The sequence below is a fragment of the Pan paniscus genome, chromosome 2 (genome assembly GCF_029289425.2).
Source record: "Pan paniscus chromosome 2, NHGRI_mPanPan1-v2.0_pri, whole genome shotgun sequence".
Lineage (NCBI taxonomy): Eukaryota > Metazoa > Chordata > Mammalia > Primates > Hominidae > Pan > Pan paniscus.
Genome location: NC_085926.1, coordinates 2334064 through 2358766, shown reverse-complemented (window position 1 = coordinate 2358766; position 24703 = coordinate 2334064). Strand labels below are relative to the sequence as shown.

Genomic DNA, 24703 nt, shown 5'->3' with positions numbered 1-24703 from the left:
AATCCCAGTGATATGGTAAGGATCTGTCTCCCCACCTAAATCTCATCTTGAATTGTAATCCCCATAATTCCCATGTGTCAAGGGAGAGACCGGGTGAAGGTAGCTGAATCATGGGGGTGGTTTTCCCCATGCTGTTCTCCGGATAGTGAGAGAGTTCTCATGAGATCTAATGGTTTTATGAGGGGCTCTTCCCCCTTTGCTAGGGAATTCTCCTTCCTGCTTCCCTGTGAAGAAGGTTCCTTGCTTCCCCTTAGCCTACCTGCATGATTTTAAGTTTCCTGAGGCCTCCCCAGCCATGCTGAACTGTGAGTTAATTAAGCCTCTTTCCTTTATAAATTACACAGTCTCGGGAAGTTCTTTATAGCAGCATGAAAATGGACTAATACAGCCAGTTTTCAGTATTATGCAATATTGTGTTCATATTTCATTGGGCAAACATATTATAGAAGACTGAAATATGGACAAAATTATATTTTTTCAGTATTTCCAGTTCACTGAAAGATGAAATAGAATTGTTTAAGGGGTGGGGGGAGCGAAAGGAAAACCCTAAGGATTCCAGAAACATTTTTAAACTGAACAGTAAAATATTTTTTTTACTACTAAAAATAAGGGAATAAAAATTAATCATTAATTTATGCTCAAATTGACCTTCTGTTTAGAAGTTCTCAAACAGAATAGATTTCTCTTGCAATCTCCTACTCTTTACCATCCTGTTCCAATGTCACCTCTCCTGTGACGTTTTCCATTTACTTCATGCTTCAAATAACACAGGTCTAATCACAATAAATAGTCATAATCTGTTCATATGACAGAAAATATGTAAAAGTGCTTATGAGAAGATCTGGCAGATAATGCCTGGTAGTTTTTTCCTTCTAAGTCTGTAGATTAAGACGAATAATCTGTTCATCTGGTTTTCACTCTGCTTTGACTACTACTTCCTTTGAAACAAGGTTGTGCTTAACAGTATACTGCACAATACTTAGAATTTGGTAGAAACTCCAAAATATCTGCTCAGCAAGTGAAGGAATTAGTGAATAAACAATCATATATACGGCCAGGCGCGGTGGCTCACGACCCTAATCCCAGCACTTTGGGAGGCCGAGGCGGGTGGATCACGAGGTCAGGAGATAGAGACCTTCCTGGCTAAGACGATGAAACCCTGTCTCTACTAAAAATACAAAAAATTAGCAAGGCGTGGTGGCAGGCGCCTGTAGTCCCAACTACCCTGGAGGCTGAGGCAGGAGAATGGCGTGAATTCGGGAGGCGGAGCTTGCAGTGAGCCTAGATCCTGCCACTGCACTCCAGCCTGGGCGACAGAGCGAGATTCTGTCTCAAAAACAAAACAAAACAAAATCATATACACATGATTTCAGTTAAGCACATGCTAGTTTGGATTTGACTCAGTCTTAAGGTAGAAAATGATTTGTTTTAAATCATACCAATAAAAATCCCTCCATGTTTATATAACTTCTATCAGAAACTACAATTGTTTATAACAGATACAAGACCAATTCCAGATAGGAACTCCTAAGTGAACACTGGAGTATTACACTATATATATAATGTATGTTGTGCATTATACGTTGTAATAATTACATAGCTGTATGCGGTTCTCTCCAATCAGAAAATAAGCCCATCTGTAAAAACTAAGTTGACTCTACTGTAGACTCATATCCAGCTAATTAAATGGTGCAGATGTATCTTTGGGGCATCGAATCTTACAAAGTTACCATTTTATCATATGAGAGGGCTGTCATAGGTTGATTAAAATCTGCAAATAAATATTTACAATACTTCATTTGGAGAAGACAATTGTTTTACTTGGATGAGGCGAAAAGGCTCAGAATGATTAAAATATTTGATATAACTATGACATATTTATAAATCTACCAGTAGCGCCTAACCACAACTGGAGGCCAGGAAAAAGTACACTCTGCAGAGGCTCACGTAATTGTGAGAGAGAAAACCTCATTCTCCTGCATACACAGCCTGCACCGGACTAGCCATATTTCTTCATTCATGACATCCTCTGGTATTTTATAAAAAGAACTTAGTCTCCTTGATCAAGTAACTATATTGGAATAAAAAATAATTTCTACAAAACTCCAGCATAGTAGTTCATTATATATAACCAATAAATTGACATTAATAATACCGTTTTAGCTGCATGATGAAAAATGACTATGCACTTTAGTACTGATTTGTGTTGCCATTATTTGCCATTAATTCTCACTTATACATGCTAATAGGAAAAGCAATGGCGTGGGGAATATGAAATAGTAGATCATCTAAAATCATTTTTAATTGGCTCTGGAAAGCATGTCCTCCTTATTTTCCCCTCAGCAAGTTTACACTATTAATTGTTCAGTTTTGATTACAATTAAAACTTATTCCAGTCACCAAGAGCATTCTAGATGCCAGAGGTAAGTAAAGAGAATGATCATTTTGCTATAGCTTAATCCTAAATATATTAAATGCTTCAGGAAATAAGAAAAGAATATTTGCTGAGTGCTTCCTATGCCAAGCACTGGTTAAGTGCTTTTAAATATGCTGTCATTTCATCCAGATTATCCTGCGAGGTAGGTGTTACTGTCTGCATGTTGTAGTTGCAAAAACGGAGGCTCGAAATGGAAAGCTTACTCAAGGTCACAGAAACTACCAAAACATTCCTCAAACTGTTAAGTGGACTGTGATATACATCTTAAATAGATAGAAATATTGTATCCTTTTTTTGTCAAGTATCCTACAGATAAGGCTAGAAGAAATTGTTAGAAATCAAAAGAAATGATTTTGCTACAGTTGACTTCCCCTCATCCACACTAAGTAAAATGTCACATGGGGTACACAGGTGTTCCCAATCCACTGATGCTGCTGCATACAGTTTATAAAACCAAACGATAAGTGTAGAATTCACATATTACATAAAAGACAGTAGCTGGAGTTATTTTAAAAACTTCTAAATGAAATATGATGTATTCTGTAGAGTATTATTTTGGAAATTCATTGAGTACCCCAGTATTTAAATTTACAGGCATTAAAGCCTGATACCAAATACATACAGGATTAAGAAGATGATAGCAATTTATAGCAGTTAATCAAAGCTAAATTACGTGTTGCAGGATCATATAATTGGAACTGGACACTATTTTTGCATTGAGAAAGGACACAGACTGCTCACTGGAAAGGTCCTTAATAAATCTAAGTTTTATTCTCATCAGTCTCCTTAAGCCCAAGTTACTCATCTTGCTGCTGAAAATATACTCTCAGCTGTCAAAATTTTAGTATCAATCAACACTCTCTCTGCAGCCTGGATTTTGCTTTGCAAAAGCTTGGCTGGAAAATAGATAAATCTGTTTCTGTGTGTGTTTATGTTTACAATACCTACTAGAGCTGAAATCTAGACAGCGATAGTGAATTAAGGCTACGTATGCAGTGATTTTCAGTAAAGTGAACAAAACAGCATGGAATCGACATAATAAATATTAGTCCCTTAAGTTGGTATAACAGAATCACCAGAATCTAGCTTTTAATTCCAACACTGTTACAAACTATATTGTCCTTAAGCAAGTAACCCACCTAAACTGAAGTTCATTTTGTTCAGGTCTGAAATAAGAAGGTAGACTATTAATTTCTATTCTGAAAAGTACAGTGATTCTGGATATGAAAACAGTATCTTAACGTCATTGCTACTTAAGTACAGTTTGTGGGTCACCAGCATCAGGATCACCTAGGTCTTGGTTAGAAACGCACAATCTCAGGTACCATACAGGCTTCCTAGGGCAGAATCTGCATTTGTAACAGGATTCCTAAGTGGTCTGTAAGCGCTTTTAAGTTTGAGAAGTACTGGTCTAGTTATCAAGTTGTAATAAGAAACAACACCATACCATCTAATCTGCATAAATCTTATTGTGTTGACAATCCTGGAATTTCTAGTAAAAATGTCTAGTGCTAGTCTTTAACAGTATCTAAATGTCTCTTATAAAAATTTATTATTAGTTAAGAAGCTAGATATTCCAAAAAAGGCCAAAGCCAAAGACAGCATCTATTCCCTTATCCCTCCTTTTTTAAGCTGTAAAGCACTTTGCCTGTAATAAGTTCCTGACCAGAGCTGAAAAAAGACAGCAACTGTGTCAGAGGTGTTTGAACAAGAGCAACTCCATCTTGAGTAGGGGCTGGGTAAAATAAGGCTAAGATCTACTGGGCTGCATTCCCAGGAGGTTGGGCATTCTTAGTCACAGGATGAGATAGGAGGTTGGCATAAGATACAGGCCATAAAGACTTTGCTGATAAAACAGGTTGAAGTAAAGAAGCTGGCTGAAATCCACCAAAACCAAGATAGTGAAGAGAGTGACCTCTGGTTGTCCTCACTGCTCATTATACGCTAATTATAAACCATTAACATACTAAAAGACACTCCCACCAGCGCCATGACAGTTTACAGATGCCATGGCAACATCAGGAAGTTACCCTATATGGTCTAAAAAGGGGAGGAACCCTCAGTTCCGGGAATTGCCCATCCCTTTACTGGAAAACTCATGAATAATCCACCCCTTGTTTAAAATATAATCAAGAAATAACCATAAAAATGGAAACCCAGCTACACACGCCACTGCTCTGTCTATGGAGTAGCCATTCTCTTATTCCTTTACTTTCTTAATAAAATTGCTTTCACTTTATGGACTCTTCTCGAATTCATTCTTATGTGAGATCCAAGAACTCTCTCTTAGGGTCTTGATCGGGACCCCTTTCCAGTAACAACTGTTCTCCCCACCAATAGCTAGAAACGACATAAGCAACAGGAAATGGAAACGCCGATACCTGTATTGGATTTTCTTTGATACAAGATTAGCAGTCAGGAAACACTGAGCCAATCAAGGTAAAAAGCACCCAGGCAACAACTGAGGGGAGGTCTAGAAGGCAGGAAGGAAGTGGCTTCCCGGTGTTGTTATATACTAACCAGGGATAAACCCTGCCCCTGCTACAATTTGAATTAGATTACAATTGAGCATTGATGGCAATTTTCTGAATGTATTTTAAAAATCTTTGGGTTCTCTGCCAAGAATGCAACTCTTTATCTTAGGAGGTCCTGGTTTTTCCTTGTACTAAAAACTGTTTGGAGCAGGAGATTTTTCTCACTGTGGAATCTCTGGTTAGGATACAGAGACCCAATCCAGTGGGTCATGTTAGTCCAGAGCTAGGATGGCCAGTATCGACTGAATACATACTAAGGTAGAAAGAAGAAACTGCAAAGATGAAAGAAAATACCTTCAGGGGTTGGAGGAGGGCGCAGGAGGGGGTTGGGGAAGAAGAGAGAATGCTAAGTGCCACAGGGTCCCTGAAATAGGTCCCAGAAATACAGAAAGGTAACCTTTGCTCCTGACCTGAACAAAGCTGTACTTCATAGCTGTAAGTTCTATGAGATTCCTTGTATCCTTCAGATAAACTAAATTCTTGTTCGGACTAAATTAAGAGGGTTTCTGTTTCTGACAACTGAGATTTCTTGGCCAAGACATTGATCGAATGTGTGCAATGACATTATATTTATGCTCCATATTTTTACACAGACCAAAAGTTCCTTGAGATCAACATTGTAATTTTAGCTCATTGATTGACTCGCTAGGTGATCTTGAGCAAAATACCTTCAGTTCTTTACTATTCTGTATTACTGTCCTTAAACACGAACAAAATTCTATCACTATGCTTTGACACAGGTCAGAAGTTAGGAGAAATGCTGAAGCTACTTGAGAAATAGGCATACTGCGCATAATTCAAGGATGTTACTAAGCAGATGCTAGCTTGGGGGCATTCACAGCAGTTCTGGCAACTTTAAATAGCTAATACAGCTTCTGAGGCTGCCCAGCTACTGACACAACAGGGCTTATCCACTGAGAGGCTATGACTCACTTATTCTCCCAACTCCTGGATGTAATCTGACACAATGTATCCCCAAGACACTTCCTGCTGCTAATGCTCCTATTTCTGTCTTGGAGCCTTTTAATTTGTATTTTCCTCAAATGGTTTATGCCTGCTTGTCAAGTGGGATTCTCACCTCACTTAGAACTCCTGGCTGTTTGATAAGGAAGAGTAGGTGGCAGGGAGAGCTGGCATGCCACAGAAACCCATGTAAGCAATCAACAGCTTACTTACAGCCAAGTGTGATTTTTTTTTTTCTGCAATACCAGCTGAAAGCACTACAGCACAACTGCCTGCTGCTAGTATCAGACTCTCATACACGAAGTCCCTATTAGTACTTCACTGCAAATAGTTGCTCTGATATCACTCTGGTGGGTGCATTTCTTGAAGCCTACTTATGTAACTCCTTTCACTTAAGGTTCAAAATATTCAGGTTTTTCTTTTCTTTTCTGATGGAGTCTCGCTCTTGCCACCCAGGTTGCAGTGCAGTGGTGCGATCTTGGCTCACTGTAACCTCCGCCTCCCAAGTTCAAGCGATTCTCCTGCCTCAGCCTCCTGAGTAGCTGGGATTACAGGCACCTGCCACCACACCTGGCTAATTTTTCTACTTTTAGTAGAGATGGGGTTTTGCCACATTGGCCAGGCTGGTATTGAACTCCTGACCTCAGGTGATCCGCCTGCCTCAGCCTCCCAAAGTGCTGGGATTACAGGCATGAGCCACCATGCCCAGCCCAAAATACTCAGTTCTTATTCAACTGTAGCAATATGGAAGTGATTATGAATTCTGACCCTGGAGTCAAGATAGAACTGAATGGGAATCCCAACTCTGCTACAGATTTACACTGAGATATTGGGAAGCTTATGTAACCACTCTGAACTTACGGTTTTTTAATCAACAAGATGAAGAGATGTCATGAGATGTTGGAACCTACTTTAGGTTACATCATAAGAAAATGTGTTTATAAGGATTAGGAAAGTACCTAGTATTTCATATGTGCTCTAAATATATAAGCTGTCATCATTACCATCAAGTGAGGACTCCTTTATGTTTTTTTTGTTTGTTTTGTTTTTGTTTTTTTTGAGATGGAGTCTTGCTCTGTCGCCCAGGCTGGAGTGCAGTGGCGCAATCTTAGCTCACTGCAAACTCCACCTCCCGGGTTCCCGCCATTCTCCTGCCTCAGCCTCCCGAGTAGCTGGGACTACAGGCACCCGCCATCGCACCCGGCTAATTTTGTTTTTGTGTTTTTAGTAGAAATGGTGTGTCCAGAATTGGTGGGTTCTTGGTCTCGCTGACTTCAAGAATGAAGCTGCAGACCCTCACGGTGAGTGTTACAGTTCTTAAAAGATGGTGTGTCCAGAGTTGTTCATTCCTCCCATCCGGAGTTGCTCATTCCTCCCGTCCGGAGTTGCTCATTCCTCCCCGTGGGTTCGTGGTCTCGCTGGCCTCAGGAGTGAAACTGCAGACCTTCCCGGTGACTGTTACAGCTCTTAAGGACATAGCTCTTAAGGGCAGTGCAGACCCAAAGAGTGAGCAGCAGCAAGATTTATTGCAAAGAGCAAAAGAACAAAGCTTCCACAATGTGGAAGGGGACCAGACCCGGTTGCCACTGTGGGCTCGGGCAGCCTGCTTTTATTCCCTTATCTGACCCCACCCACATCCTGATGATTGGTCCATTTTATAGAGAGTTGATTGGTCTGTTTTGACAGGGTGCTGATTGGTGTGTTTACAATCCCTGAGCTAGACACAGAGTGCTGATTGGTGCATTTACAATCCTCTAGCTAGACATAAAAGTTCTCCCAGTCCCCACCAGATTTCCTAGATACACAGTGCTGATTGGTGCATCCACAAAACCCGAGCTAGACACAGTGCTGATTGGTACATATACAATCCTCCCGCTAGACATAAAAGTTCTCCCAGTCCCCACTAGATTAGCTAGACACAGAGCACTGATTGGCGCGTTTACAAACCTTGAGCTAGACAGTGCTGATTGGTGCATTCACAATCCTTTAGCTAGACACAAAAGTTCTCCAAGTCCCCACTAGATTAGCTAGGCACAGAGCACTGATTGGCACGTTTACAAACCTTGAGCTAGACAGAGTGCTGATTGGTGCATTCACAATCCTTTAGCTAGACACAAAAGTTCTCCAAGTCCCCACTAGATTAGCTAGACACAGAGCACTGATTGGTGCATTTACAAACCTTGAGCTAGACACAGAGTGCTGATTGGTGCATATACAATCCTCCAGCTAGACATAAAAGTTCTCCAAGTCCCCATCAAAAACTCAGAAGCCCAGCTGGCTTCGCCTAGTGGATCCCCTGCTCCCCACCAGTCCCGCACCGTGCACCTGCACTCCTCAGCCCTTGGGCGGTTGATGGGACTGGGTGCCACAGAGCAGGGGGTGGCACCCGTCGGGGAGGCTCCAGCCATGCCGGAGCCCACCGTGGGGGAGCTCGGGCTTGGCGGGCTGCAGGTCCTGAGCCCTGCACCAAGGGGAGGCAGCAGAGGCCCGGTGAGAATTTGAGCACAGCACTGGCGGGCTGGCACTGCTGGGGAACCTGGCATCCCCTCCGCCCCTGTTGGCCCAGGTGCTAAGCCTCTCGCTGCCAGGGGCTGGCTGTGCCGGCCTGCCGCTCTGAGTGTGGGGCCCGTGGAGCCTGCACCCACCGGGAACTCCAGCTGGCCTGCGAGCGCTGCGCAGCCCCGGTTCCCGCCCGAGCCTCTCCCTCCACACCTCCCCACGAGCAGAGGGAGCCGGTTCCGGCCTCGGCCAGCCCAGAGAGGGGCTCCCACAGTGCAGCAGCAGGCTGAAGGGTTCCTCAAGTGCGGCCAGAGTGGACACCTTGGCCTGAGGAGGTGCCCACAGTGAGCGAGGGCTGCTAGCACACTGTCACCTCTCAACAGGGTTTCACAGTGTTAGCCAGGATGGTCTCAATCTCCTGACCTCATGATCCACCCACCTGGGCCTCCCAAAGTGCTGGGATTACAGGCATGAGCAACTGCACCAGGCCTGTTTGTTTTTATTACCATGAATTGATAAATCATAATTGTATACACTTATGAGTAAAATGTGATGTTTTGATATATGTAAAAATCAAAAATGATTAAACTGAGCTAATTAACATATCTATCACCTCACCTCTATTTTGTGGTGAGACATTTGAAATTTACTCTTAGGTAAATATACATTATTATTGATTATAGTCACCTTGCTATGCAGTAGATCTCAAAACCTATTCCTCTTGTCTATACATGAAACTTTGTACCTTTTGACCAACAATCCCCCATTCCCTCCCCCTCTCAACCCCCAACCTCAGTAACCATCATTTTACTACTTCTGTGAGTTCAGTTTTTTCAGATTTCATAAACAGTAGTCCCCTCTTATCTATGGTTTGCTTTCTGGAGTTTGTTGATGCAGTCAACCACATTCCAAAAATATTAAATGGGAAATTCCAGAAATAAAGAATTCATAAGTTTTAAATTCTACACCATTCCGAGTAGCGTGAAGAAATCACACTCTGTCCTACTCCACGGGGAATGTATCTACCTCAGATAAAGGGGGATAAGTGAGATCATACATATTTACTTTCTGTTTTCAAAGCATGAGAACTCTGTTCTCTTTTTCTTTCAAATACAACTAAGTATCATCCACTTCTTTAATGCGAGTAAGGTCACCCTTGTCCCATCTTTCAGGAAGAAAAAAAAATTGTGGAAAAGTACGTTCTCTCCTTCTGCATGCTGAACATCAAGACTTTGGTTTTGTGTGAATCTGTGCCACTTTTAACCAAACATTTCTGCGCCTAAGTTTCCTGCACTATAAAATGAGATTTGGTCTGGATGTTATCTGGGGTACATTTTACTTATGGTGTTCTATGCGTTCACTCTTTCTAGTTTGACTATTAGATGATCTCACATTCATGGCAGAAGTTGTACGATATAGTTCTCCAATTATGGAGAACTATAACTGTGACTTCTCTAAGACATGTTTAGTCCCTGACCTTTGCTATAAACAGAACTTGAGCTTCAGCAGTCAATATGGTTGAAGCAAACTCAATATAGGAACTTTTACAAACACAGAATCACAAAAACAAGGAACCAGTACATTGTACAGAAATTAAGGTATATATTTTGGGCCATTTTCATTGCAGACTATATCATGTGTTGGGAGGCTGCATTAATCAGAATTATTTAGGCTGTGCTAGAGTAATCCAGGAATGTAGCAAATGGCTTCAAACATTAGTTTTCTCTCATGCATATTTCTTACTCATGCATAATCTGGTACCATTTGCCTGCTTTGCTCCCCATTTTCCTTTGTTACATTTGCCTTGCTTAAATTTTCGTTGGTTAGTGAGACATTTAGATAGTTCCTGATTAAATTCAATGTATAAGCATCAATTAAATATTGACTGAGAGCTATTCATTTCTCGCTACTTCATGAACAAAAACTTAATGAAGAGACATTACAAGGTATTTAGGCCCTCAGTGAATAACAGCTTTAGAAGTGCCTAGAAAAAAGAACCACTCCTAAAATTCTACTCTATTTTTTTCTTTATTTAAGTATACTAATTATGTATTTATCTTACACTAGTACAGAGCACTTTACAGCAATTTCCTGGCCCTTTTGTTCAGAATTATTAGCATCAGGACAAATCTGTCCTTGTGTACTTTTTGATGCTCCTTTTGTTTCACTGCCATCAACCACTTGGTGGAAGCTTTTATTTTCCTGTTATTTTTCTCCCTGTGGAGTAAAGATGAGGTTAAGAAGATTATTCAGCAGCTGTGTCCAATCACCTGCTCTCCTAATCCTTGTTTTTTACACTCTTAAAGAACACTGCTGGGGATACCTTAGGTTCTGTCATTACCAACAGGGTTAATCCTGTACTTCCCTAAGACTTGGCATCTACCTACTTTGAAGACAGCTGTGACTATGGCTCTCCTTTTAAAACTTCATTCTCCTAGCAAGGATCTAGTTAGATTTCATCTTATCTCTAATCTTTTATTTCAAAGGTGGATGAAAAGTAAAACAACCACGATGACTTCTCTAAGACACATTTCGTCCCTGACCTTTGAGACAAGTGCCTGTCTCACTTCAAAATAGATCTTCACGGCAAGGGAGGATTGCTCTAAGTCTGTTCCCTGTCCCTCACAGGCTCAGAGATATGTTAATATCATCCTGTTGTGTGCTATTTCATCCTGTTCATATAAAGTTGACTGTTGTTTCTCTTCAATTTCAGGGCACCAATCCTCAGGTTTAAGCTCCTCCAATTTCTCTAGCTTGTTTCGGGTTGTTTCAACATTCTCAATGTGTTATATAGGTCCATTAGTACTCCAAGATCTTAGTTCACTTTGCACTGGTATGTCTCCACTGGGTAAGATTATCTGAGTCCACGTGTTTGCAAAATCAGAGCTATGCTAATATTCTGCAGATAGTCCATCATTCCCTACAAGCTTGGATTTTTCATAAATTTTCTCTACAAGTTCAAACAAATGTATCATTTTTACATTTTCCTTAAAATTTTCATGGATAAAACATGAACTGACAGCAATTCATTGGCAACCCAGGTAATATCTGTCAGTACATCTTTGACTGTGTTGCTGAAATCACGGAGTCTGAGTCTGAGACCACTTTTAAAGAGGATACTCTAAAGGGAATTACACTGTGTTCTTCTGGGTGACTTATGAAGTTTACAGTCCTTCATTTCACGTGCAATTAGAAGGGTTATTGTGACTAAATGTTCTAAAGACTATTTTGCAATTTTGAAGAGCTACTATGTGTCTTAGTTTAAACATGAAAAGGTTAAAAATGCACCCTAATTTCTTTATGTAAAAGGCAGTAGTGCAGGCTGGCTTCAGAAGGTTATGTGAAAAAAAAATATGTCAACAAGCACTTTGTTAATATTAACTCTTGAGACCCTTAAAATGGCAAACATAATTGCATTCATTTCTAGGTATAATAAGATATGATGGTTCTTTATATACAGGTGCATATAAAATATTGCAAGCCAAACCAGTTCGGGTAAAACGTTTATTGCAATAATGTAAATTTTAAAAGATTTCAGCTGGAAATAATTAAAGAATCAAATATTACAGTACTGGGGACAAAGTTGTATCTTTCCTAAAAGCTCATCAGATTTAAACTTGCTTAGCTTGGAGAAGAGAATGCATTTATCTAAGGCATATAGTTTCAACTTCTCATTTTATAGATGGGGAAGCTTGAGCCCAAGAAAGTTTAATGACTTGTCTAACGTGACACAATTGATTAATATCAAAATGGAAAGAAGACAAGAGACCTGGTATTAATTCTTGTTTTTCTTCCTATTAGTTCATATTAAGATATGAGTCATAGGGTTAAAAGAGCATTGTGGATAATGCAACTTGAATAATTTTGTATAGGCTAGGAAGCTGATGTTAGAAACTTCCAGTTTTGAAAACATAATGAACCCAGCTAATATAGATCAATGACCACCTAAAGGCACAGAAAAATAATGAATAAAATATAAGTAAAACAATTTAAAAAAATCTATCAAGTTTAAGGAAAGGAAATGGAATGCTGAAGGTCTTATAAAGGAACAAAGGAACTGAAGACTCTGCAGTAAGTTTCAGTTAATGTGGTGGTGGTTCAGGGACAGGGTGGTTCTCGCTATAGGCCTGAGGGCTGGTGAGCCAGGGTTTTGATGTCTAAGGAGGGACAGGAGACATAGTCTTCCAAGCACAGGGAATTATATCTAAAGTCCCTATATAAAACACAGATTCCCTAAATCCATGAAAAGAAGCTAGAAAAATGATGCAAATGGCCTCAACAAGAAGTGAGGAATTCTGTTGTCTTTGGACTCAATAAGACCCCTGTAAGAAATAAAAACCTCACAGCTGGGCCAAGCGTAAGTGTATGATCTAATTTACTCTACTTATAAAATGCAAGAAGTTAACAAAAACTGATATGTGACCTTTCATATCCTAAAGACTCAGTAAAAGCAAAAGCAGAACCACTCTTGGGGAATGCTGTCACAACACAGAGTTCACAACATTCCCAAAGAAACGAAGTAGTTCACTAAGGTGGGCTCAAACTATCAAATTACAAACTATATGTGGAAAGAAAAACTACCATGAAAAAATTCAGTTGGCACAGTAAAAGAAACATAGAGTATAAGCACTAAAAATAATAAAAGATTAATGAACATGAGGAGAAATTAAGAGTATGTAAAATAATTACAAATAAAAAGGAACTGAATCCATGATAAAGCAAGAAAACATGACTTAAAAAAAAAGATAAACCAAAAAGAGCTTCTAAAAATTAAAACAAGAAATTAAAATTTTTTAAAAAATGAACATTTGGAGTAGCCGTGCAGTGCTTTTCATAAATATTACAGTTCTCCTTTGTTTCCAGGTGCATATTAAGATTGTATTTCCTGGCCGGGCATGGTGGCTCACGCTTGTAATTCCAGCACTTTGGGAGGCCGAGGTGGGTGGATCACCTGAGGTCAGGAGTTTGAGACCAGCCTGGCCAACATGGTGAAACCCTGTCTCTACTAGAAATACAAAAATTAGCTGGGTGTGATGATGGGCACCTGTAATCCCAGTTACTCTGGAGGCTGAGGCAGGAGAATCACTTGAACTCGGGAGGCGGAACTTGCAGTGAGCTGAGATCTTGCCACTGCACTCCAGACTGGACGACAGCGAGATTATGTCTCCAAAAAAAAAAAAAAGATTGTATTTCCTTATAGCCTTTGGAGTCATCCATTGGCTTCTTTTGCTAGTGGAATATGAGGAAAAATGACGTGTGGCAATTCTGGGAGGAAGCTTTCTGAGCCAGTTTATGATTCCACAGGTTCTCTTCATTTTGCCTTCGCATTCCCAGATGGTGCCTCCATCAAGACAGAGCTCCCCTGTTAACTTTCATTGAGAATGTTGCATGAGAGAGAAATCAACTTTTCTTGTTTTAATCCATGACACTTGGGGCTGTTTGCTAATGCAGCACGAACTAGCCATCCTGATGATACAAAAGTTAAGTAGCAGAATAGACACTGATGAACAACAAATTTAAAAACTGAAGGACTCCAGAGGAATTTTCTTATAATGCAAAATGAAGACATGAAGAAAAATGTGAAAGGCTAGCTAGGAGTTATGGATAGGAGAAATAAATGGTCCAAATATATTTAAGAATGCAGAAAAGAGACAATAAAAATAATTTTAGAAATACCAATATTCACATAAATAATAAATGAGAATTTTCTACAACTGGAAAAAAGTGTGTCCTGAGGTTGGAAAACAGAATAGCGTAAGAGAAAAACTAAACAAAAATGCATACTTGGACTTATCATTGTGAAACTGCAGAACTCCAAATGTAAGAAATATCTTAAAAGTGAGCAGGAAAAAAAAAGACAGATCACATACATAAGCATATCAATTTGACTAACAGCAGATTTCATTATCTGTAGTAATAAAGGATAGAAAACAATACAACAATATCTTTATGGTATTGAGGGGAAAATACCATTAACTAAGAATTCCAATCCTAGCTTAACATTATTCAAAAATAACAGCAAAAGAAAAATATTTAGTGATACAAAAAAATTAGAGAGTTTACCATTAAAAGAAGCTACTAAAAATTTAATAGGAACTTTTGAGCAAAAGGAAGTGGGATGCTGGAAGCAATGATAAGAAATAAACTGGTCAGTATATAAGAAAATCTATGTAAGTTAAAACCTGAATGTATTAAATATAATAATAATTCCTAAGAGGAAGAAAAAGTTGAGCTAAAATAATATGCATAGAAAATAACTTGGAACTTTGAGTGATACAATTTGAGTTAAAGAATTTTAGGTTTTATTTGGGAACATTAAATTTGACTTTGCTAAGGTTAAAATTTGGCAGAGCACACTAAAAATGAAAACAGTGAAACGTCCGAAATAATAAGAAATTAATGGAATTAAGAAAACCAGTTAATTTAGAAGAAGGTGGAGAAACATTTAGAAACAAAAAACCTGACACAAAGTAAGGTGATGGAAAGAATGTTAAAAATATTTCAGGAATCAAAATAAGTGCAAAAAAATTCAATTCCCTTAGTAAAAAAGAAGGGGGGAAAATTCACACTGAAAAAATCCAACTACACGCTGCTGAAAGGAGATACACCTAAACTAAACATAAAGGTTGAACACAAATTAGAAAGGAAATCTCAGGCAAATTTCATTTAAATGAAGTAATATTTTGTCAACAAGCATTATCAGGAATAAAAAGAGGATCACGCCATAATGGTCAAAGGATTAATTCGTCAAATTTATAGAAACTCGGTGCCCACTCATCAGTAGCCTATCAGAGGGTCACACAATAAATTAGTTGTGGTGCGGAACTATAACCTCTGCTTCTCGATCATAATATTCTCTTCCTTTCTTTTACAGTACTTAGCACAATATGTATTTTTTCTACTTGTATGTTATCAGTCCCCCTATTAGACAGCAAACTCAAAATTCCAGAGGATATACATATATTATTTGGCACCATATCACCTTGTCCTAATACATGTTCTGGCATGTACTTAGCTTCCCAAAAATAGTTGTTGGGAGAACAAATGACACCCATGCTCCTGATATTCCAGCCATTCAACATAGCATAATCCTTTCCAGTAACCATAAGGAAAAGCATAAAACATCACTTGGATCAAATGGAGCAATTCATATACATATTTTTCCATACTTAAGATTAAAAATTTCTGCTTAACATTACAGCTTATAAAATACTTCACAGAATAACACAATTATCCCTTATATTTCCAGATGATAATTTTCATTTCAATTTCCAAAAACAAAGTTTTTTAAAAAGAATCTCTAAAATGTGTCTGAAAGGATAAAAAAAATCATAAAAATGATAGACAATTGAATCACACATTTTCAGGCAATGGCTTATTTTCTTATTGGCAGCAGCTTAAATTGTATTCAGAAGCATATGCATGGAACATTTTAATATAAGGCCACAGGGATGTGTTCTCTTAGTTCTAACATCTCACTTACAGCATGTTAATACTCCTCTCTCAGCACAGGTAATGTTACCTCTGCCAGGGAAAGCTCTGTCAACTACCAAGAGAAACACAGAAAGAATAAAAATCATGTTTCTCTGTCAACTATTTCCCTGACATCAAAAGTCCCTCGGGGGCTGATTAAATTCATTAAGTGCTAACAGAAATTCTAGCCATTCTTTTCTTTCTGGCTAAGATGCCAGGAAGAGAAAAGCCAACCCTGGAACAGTTGAACTGCCAAAAATCTAATGTGATAGCCTAATATTTACAACCAAATAATACTAATTATGAAAGTATCAATTATGGAGGGTCTATTTCCTAACTGGAACCACAGTAGGTTCATGATATCTATTTTTCCTTAGCTAACAAAAGAGCTAATCAGTACCCTTATTTTACATTTTGAGAAATATGAGAGAGGTAGTCAGTAAAATATTTAGAATACAAACTCATTCCTGTCTGACCCCATCATTCAGAATCTCAGCATGAAACCATGAATCCTGATGTTTAAATTTTTTTCCTGGGCCAGGCACCGTGGCTCACGCTTGTAATCCCAGCACTTTGGGAGGCTGAAGCGGGTGGATCATGAGGTCAGGAGTTTGAGAGTAGCCTGGCCAACACAGTGAAACCCCATCTCTACTAAAAATACAAAAATTAGCTGGGTGTGGTGGCAGACGCCTGTAATCCCAGCTATTCACGAGGCTGGGGCAGGAGAACTGCTTGAACCCAGGAGGTAGAGGTTGCAGTGAGCCGAGATCACACCACTGCACTCCAGCCTGGGCAACAGAGCTAGACGCCATCTAAAAAAAAAAAAAAAATTTGACCTGGCCTTTGGCCTTGGCAGTCAGGTCAGACAGGACTCTCAGGAAGGCAGTGTGTGGATTTGAATGACAATCTGCTCATTTTGTTATATCACTGATATAGTTTGGATGTTTGTCCACTCCACATGTCGTGTCGAAATCTGACCCCTAGATTGCAGGTGGGGCCTAGTGCGAGGTGTTTGGGCCATGGGGGGAGGACTGTTCATGAATGACCTGGTGCCATTCCTTGGGTGATGAGTAAATTCCTGCTGTATTAGTTCATGCAAGAGCTGTTTGTTTTTAAAAGAGATTGGCCTCTCTCTTGCTCCCTCTCTGACCTGGTGGCATGCCTGCTGCCCCTTTGCCCTCTGTCATAATTGTAAGTTTCCTGAGGCTGTCACCACACACAGATGCTGGTGCCATGCTTCTTGTACAGCTGGAAGAACCATGAGCCAAGTAAACCTCTTTCCTTGTAAATAACCCAGCCTCAAGTATTCCTTTTCAGCAATGCAAAAAAGACTGAGAATGTCACCATAGCTATGTTACCAGTGGAGGGTCTTGACTATGAATTGTCCAGGTTCTTGGCATTTTGAACAAAGAATAGGACAAAACACACAAAGCAACAAAAGAATGAAGTAATGAAAGCACAGGTTTATTGAAATGAAAGTGTACTCCACATAGTGGGAGCAATCTTGAGCAAGTGGCTCAAGAGCACTGGTTACAGAATTTTCTGGGGTTTACCCTCTAGAGGTTTCCCATTGGTTACTTAGTTACACTATGTAAATGAAGGAGTGACCCACGACCAGTCTCATTGGTTGCAGAGAGTGACCAATAAGAGACTGAAGTGAAGTTACAAAGTTATACCCTATGCAAACGTCTGATTGGTTGCAGGAGGGGGCAAATTAGAGGCTGAAGTGAAGTTACAAAGTTACACATGAAGACTTGGCCCGTGACCAGTGTGACTGGTTGCAGGAGAGAACCAATCAGACGTACTTTCCACTTTTCATCGGGAATGCAGTACAAAGGGAGTAGCTTCTAATCCTTTTGTTAATTGGTTGTGGGGAGGTGGGGTTTTCCTTTTGATTCAGTTGTAGGAAGTCAGTGCAAATTGCCCTTAGGTTTACCCTGCCTCCAGACCCTATTCTCCTGCCTCAGCTGAAGATGAAATTTTGTCTTCCTAAAACATATATTTCCTTATTAGTTTATTGAGATGTAATTCACATACCACAAAATTCACCACTCACTGCACAATTTAGTGGTTTTTAGTGTATTCACAAGGCTTTACAGCAATCACTACTCTCTAATTCCAAAACATTTTCATCACCTCCAAAAAGAAATCCTAGCAGTCAGTCACTGCCCGCTTGCATCCCTCCTTAGTTTCTGGAAACTATTAATCTACTTTCTGTCTCTATAGTTTTGCCTATTCTAGGTATTTCTTATACATGTATATTAGTCCATTCTCATGCTGCTAAAATAGACATACCTGAGACTGAGTAATTTATAAAGGAAAGAGGTTTAATTGACTCACACTTCAGCATGACTGGGGAGGCCTCAGGAAACTTAAAATCATGGTGGAAGGAGAAGCCAACAAAGTCCTTCTTCACGTGGCAGCAGGAAGAATAGTGAGAGTGAAGTGAGGGGAAAGACCCTTCTAAAACTATCAGATCTCATGAGAACTCACTCACTGTTACAAGAACAGCATGAGGGTCACTGCCCCCTTGATTCATTTACCTCCCACCGGCTCCCTCCCACGACAGGTGGGGATTATGGGAACTACAAGATGAGATTTGGGTGGGGACACAGCCAAACCATATCAACATGGAATCATATAATATATGACCTTTGGTGTCAGGCTTGTTTTATTTATAATATTTTCAAGGTTTATCCCAGTTGTTGCATGTATCAGTATTTCATATTGCTAATGTACCCTAACAAAAGATGAACATTTTTGTACCAATCCAGAAAAAGAAGAATGTAACTGTCTTCTTCTATTTTCCCTATGAGTGCAGTTTAGACTAAATTTTCTAGCATTAATAAAGTAACCTAACATGACCCAAGCCTATGAAGAAGATCACAGTCTCCATTTTACAGATGGGTAAAAAAAAAGGTCAGATAGATTATCTGTTCAAATATTAGATGCAGGAATTCAAGTACAGAGCTTTGAAAACAAAGCCAAAATTATTTTTACATAGTTGATGGATATATAATAAGAACACCTAAATGGCCCATTCAACCACTGACACTTCTTTGTTCAGACATTTAGAAGCAAAGCTAAGCCTCCACATTATATCAATCCATGTATCTTTGGGTAGCTAAGGATATTAAACTCAAGTGTCTACTGGGGCTAGATAGATAGCAAATGGCATGGTGTGACGAACTGGAGAGGGCATTGGAAGGCTGCTATTGTTCAGCTAAGCCCTCTTTGTCATCTGGAAATGCATTGTCCAGGATAGAAAGTTATTATGATTTCTTTTAGGAGAATTTAAACAATCATTTTATGTAAAATCTCCAAATTTTTAAGTGCTGGCAACAAGTTAAACTTTATTTTTATTTTTGAAATTACTATGTTAAAAAGAGCTATTATGTAAATCAAATTAACTGTTTTGGGGATATTCTGTCCCACAGACTACAACTTTTACAATCTGTGGTAGAGGAAGAAAGGCCAGGGTGGCACCAGAGGGTGCCTGGGCCCTCTTTGAGTAGAGTCCAAGGGGCATCATCAAAATGAGAGGAAACCTACCTCCTGCCTTTCAGTCCAAATTCTGGAAAGTTTCAACAACTTAAATTTTAAGAGAGGAAATAGAATAGAGAAGATGTCATTAAATCTTTCATTCTGTCCATGGATAGTTATGGAAGACATCATCTGTGCATGCACTTCTAGGTTCTTGGAATACCAAGAAGAACAAGAAGATGCAATCCCTGGCTTCAGAAGTTCACAGTGGGAGGGTAAGATAATTAAGCTAGCAATTACAAGACAATGTGATTATCATATTGTTTACACTGATGTTGGCACAAGAGGGAAGCCTCACCCTAACAGGGATTTGAGTTCAGTATCTTCAGCTACACAAAGATATATGAATGAATAGGATCAAAGAAACCAGAGCAGTATTCATAAAGGAAATACACTTTCAAGTGGAATAAAAAGAGTTGATCAAAGATGGAAAGAAAGAATAGAATATTCCAAGGAGAAGGAACAGAATAAGTAAAAGCAAGGGAAAACACAGCACATCTAAACAAGCTTGAGGACACTCAGAATATCTTGGAATAATGTTGCTGCCTTAAGAAAGATGGTTCCTGCTGGAGGAGAGGGACCTTGTGGAGCAGCTTGCACTGACCTGTGAGCTGCGCTCAGACCAAGGAGCATACCCGGTCAATACTGCAGAGTCTGTTGCAGATCAGAAGACCCAAGCAGCTTATCCCATAGACTCATAGGAAATAATAAAGTTACTGTTTTTAGCCACTGAGTTTTGGGGTGGTTTGTTACAGAACAATAGCCAACTGGTTAAAAAACACCTTACTCAACCTTAGCTTATGAAAAATACCTGAAGAATCAAGTGAAATAAATTTCTGACACTCTCTCTCTCTCTATATATATATATATATGTGTGTGTGTATATATATATATAATTTATGACAAGGTCTTGCTCTGTCACCCAGGCTACAGTGCAGTGGTGCAATAACAACTCGTTGCAGCCTTGACCTCCCAGGCCCAAGTCATCCTTTCGCTTCAGCCTTCCCAGTAGTGGGACTACAGGCATGCACCACCATATCCGGCTAAATTTTCCTGTTTTTCATAGAGACAGGGTCTCACTGATGTCCAGGATTACTATTTTTTTTAACTGAGGGTGTTAAAAATCTGAGAATCAGAATTATATACTAATATTTTACCCAATGTTATCAAACCCTGTACTGAATAATTTTTATCTTGCTTGGGAGAAAAGCTGGCCATCAAGAGATAATTATTATATCATTAAAATAAACAGCATTTTATGTATACCAATGGAATGAGACCTTCCTCCACTCCATGTTATGATTATTTTCCCATAAATACCTTGTTAACAATAATTAACTTTAATTTCACTAGACTCTCTTTTTAGGCATACTGTTATGAGTGAATTAGATGTACCTAAAAGATCTGTTGAAATCCTAATCTCCAAAATCTGTGAATGTGACTTTTTAAAAAGGATCTTTACAGATAAAAATCAAGTTAAGATGTGATCATATTGGATTAGCATGGACCCTAATTCAATGACTGGTATCTTCCTAAGAAGAAGAATATTTGGACACACATAGGGGAGACAGCCACGTGAACTGAAGATAGAGGCAGAGATTTGACTGATGCATCTGAAGCCAAGGAACACCAAACATTGCCAGCAACCACCAGAAGCTAGAGGAAGCAAACAGATTCCTCCTTAAGAGCCTTCAAAGAGAGAGCATGTTCCTGCTGAGAGTTTCATTTCAAACTTGTAGATTCCACAACTGTGAGAGAATAAGTTTCCATTGTTTTAAGCCACCAGTTACTTTATTGGATCAGCATCAGGAAAGTAAAACATAACCATTTTACTGTTTTACATCGATATATTTTATTAAGGAAAAAATTTGCATACATTGTAGACAGTGAGTTACATTTCTCATGTTTTATCCCTTCAAAAGCTTCAACTTTTAAGATCTGAGTATTTATAGGACTGCGTTAACTTAATATTTGTGTTGGTTTGACTGCTAAAACATCCTCTCCTATGAAACCATTTGGCAAAAGTACAACAACTTTATTCCCAATATACAGTTTCTATGATTACAAATTCTAAAATTTTTGAATTATCAAATTAATCTAAACTACAGAAAACCTACCTTAAGTATCTTCTCCAGAGAGAAATGGAAATAGTCTCTATTTCTTAGTTTCAGGCTTTAATTTATGTAACTTCACTACTTTCATTAATTTCAACATTCATAAAAACATCAAAAACAATCTCAAGCTATCACTCTGTAAGGGAAGGTTTTCAATGTTTCCATAGAAACTAAGGATGCTAATCAAGGTGAACTGCACATAAGGAAAATCTTCCCTTGTGGGAAGCTTACCTTTTAGGGAAGCTCTTGAAGACACATGCTGTGGAGTTACTCTATGTCAATGATTCCTAGAACAAAAAGAAAAAATACACAAATAAATACATTTTTTCAAGCATAGATAGGCTTATGGGTAGGTGATGCTTACCTGTAATCTTCCCAGTCTAAAATTAAATCAGATTGGATTAGGACAAAGTAAAAATTAAATACATTTGGTACAGATTTCCAGCTGAATAGAATTGTGTAGATTAGGATCCAGGATCCATGCTCCGCCTCGCCTCCCGTGAGCTGAGTGACTTTTGAGAAGGCCATCACCACTCCATCTTTCCCTTGTTAGTATGATGGCTCTAGGAGCCTGCAATATTTTATGGCATTCAGATTCAATAAAAGAGACCATTTCTTAAGAGGGTACATTAAAAGGATTTTAAAATAATAAAAATGGAGCAATAAATGGAGACGTCATTGTTTTTGTTAGGTATATGAATACATAAAATGAGGGTACCTAACAAAAACAAACACTCTTCACATAAATTGTACATTCTCTTAAAGCTACCGACCTAAACTTTAATTGTGAAATAATTTTTGCCTCAGAATATTTTTCCCTGAAGAACTAAATTTATTTTCCCTATAAATATATATATAAATACACACACACTTAATTTTACGTAGAATAAAGGTATATATTTATGTTTTCATGTTTATTCATATGTGTATCCTCTAACCAAGTTTCTGCTATAGATCACTTCTTTGTAAAATAACTGTCTTATAGTTTTAATAACTGAAAATAAAATTTTATGTAGATATATATAATATAGATTAGCTAATCAGAAATATCTTTAATCATACTATTCTACTCTGGCTTATTCTTAAATATAACATAATTGATTGGGATAAAAATGTTATAGTTTCTTGATTAGCCATAAATACATGATCTTTTCTTAAGTGTATGCCTTCTCTGGCTGAATTGCAAAATAATTCATCTCTATATTAAATACCTAACTACCTTTACTCTCAGGATAATATCGATAACAACCAGAAGGTAGACTAAACAGGTATTCTTCATATTGCTAATATATTCAGAAATGTAAAATAATCCCTGACCTTTCTCATATACCCCCAAAACAAATACAATTTCATAAATGATGACATGTGTAAGAAAATGTTTCCTATGGATTATGAAAAATTATATATTCACATTAATTCTGAATCACAGATACATCACCATCTGTTTGGTTTTAATATGGTCAGTTACCAGCTGTATATACATTAGTCAGCCACAAAAGTTTAGTATGTATCTAAACACCTATCTTTCTTACATTAAGGACAGCAACTGATGTAAAACTAAAGCTCTATTTACAGCTATTGGCACCATTTGCAACTCCAGCCTACCTATCAATAACAATTAAAATTATAATAATCCTACAGACATTGGTCAAAGTTTTTTGTTTTTTCAAATATTACTAAAAATTTGTCATATATATTTTTTCTTCTTCACAGAAAGAAGGTAGAGATTACATTTACCCTATCAAGTGGAATAATACCTGAAATGAAAACTTAATTTTATTCATTAAAATAATTATGTTGTTCTTGTTTGAGAACATAAGCTCCGGGATAAATTTCTTGGGATGGGATATTGGTTCAATTTATTACTAATCATGTGATCTTGAACAATTCTTTAATTGATATAATCCTCAATTCTATTTTTAAAGTGGGGACAATAACAGTATTCATCCTCAAAGGATTATTTCAATCCTCAAATTAATAATTAAATTACATAATGCAGACTAGCTATTCAGTTTAGCCACTAGATATAGTATCCACTAGTAGCAGTAACATTGGCAAGAGATTCTCATACATTATGGATAGTTTCATGCATGGTGACTGTACACACAAAAAGCAGTATCAACACCACAAGAAAACATATGCTCCCAAATACTTGCCCATTATGGAAAACATTATTAAATTCACTCCTTTGATTTTTGTAATTGCGTCCAGAGGGAATCCTGGCCAAAAGAACTTATCTGTTGGGTGAACTAACATATCATGAATGCATTTATCAGGTCAGTTAGCTACCACGGAGCAAAGAGCAGTGCCAAAGAGAATAGAAAGCAGGATGGAAAGGTAAGAAGAGTGAGGGGGAATATATGGGACTGACCCCAAGAAGGCCTCTGAAACAATATCTCCTTTGTAAAGAATGCATCCCACCTGTTGCTCCTGAAAAGACCAGCCCTATGTTCTACGTGATTCAACCTAATAGGCTACAGCTATTGAACCATCAATTAATACTTGACCCACATTAAGTCAACAAGATTCTCTCTCAGAGATTTTGAATTGCAACACTTGAGAGTTTGAGGCATGTAAAGTTGGAATTATTGTTAAAGAAGCCAGTCTTGAGAGAACCAGAAAAAGAAGACTTTAGAGAAAACCAGAGTTAGGATTACATACATCCTTACTCCTGATCCACATGAGAAATGAAGAACTGAAAATAGGGTAAAAGGTGAGGGGCAGCCACATTTCCTGACTTCCTAAGTCAAGTCCCCATGAGGTTAGGTTTTAGCTATAATTTTTTTATGCTTAGAAGACTATCATTTTGCCTGGCATATGGTTTCAACAACCCTTATTATGTGAGCTAGTTTAAGTTTCTGTATATTACAACTAAATGGTTACTAGTTAAGAAATCATAAGCCCACTGAAGCTAAGTTTTCTGTGAGTAATACAAAGTCCTGGCTTTGTGCCTGTAGAAATGAGGCAGACAAATAAGTGAGCAATGAATACAAATAAGTCACAATGCTAACAACCTACAAATTTGTAAGGAAATTCCATATATAAAAATTCCTGGCTCATGAATATGAATCATAATCAACTGTTCCTTTACTATCATAGACCAATAGCTTTTACATTGACATTAATTTTTTTTATTCAAA

At 38.3% G+C, this 24703-nt stretch overlaps 1 protein-coding gene across 4 annotated transcripts in view; it reads right to left on the bottom strand.

Moving 5' to 3' along the window:
• Positions 1–24703, bottom strand: part of LOC100989577 (contactin-4) — a 960081-nt gene that overhangs the window by 697809 nt on the left and 237569 nt on the right. For all 4 annotated transcript variants that reach the window (XM_034955676.3, XM_063602085.1, XM_034955675.3 and 1 more), the window contains one exon: positions 21795–21850. The gene's annotated coding sequence lies outside the window, so the exon portion shown is untranslated. The remainder of the gene's footprint in view (positions 1–21794; positions 21851–24703) is intronic.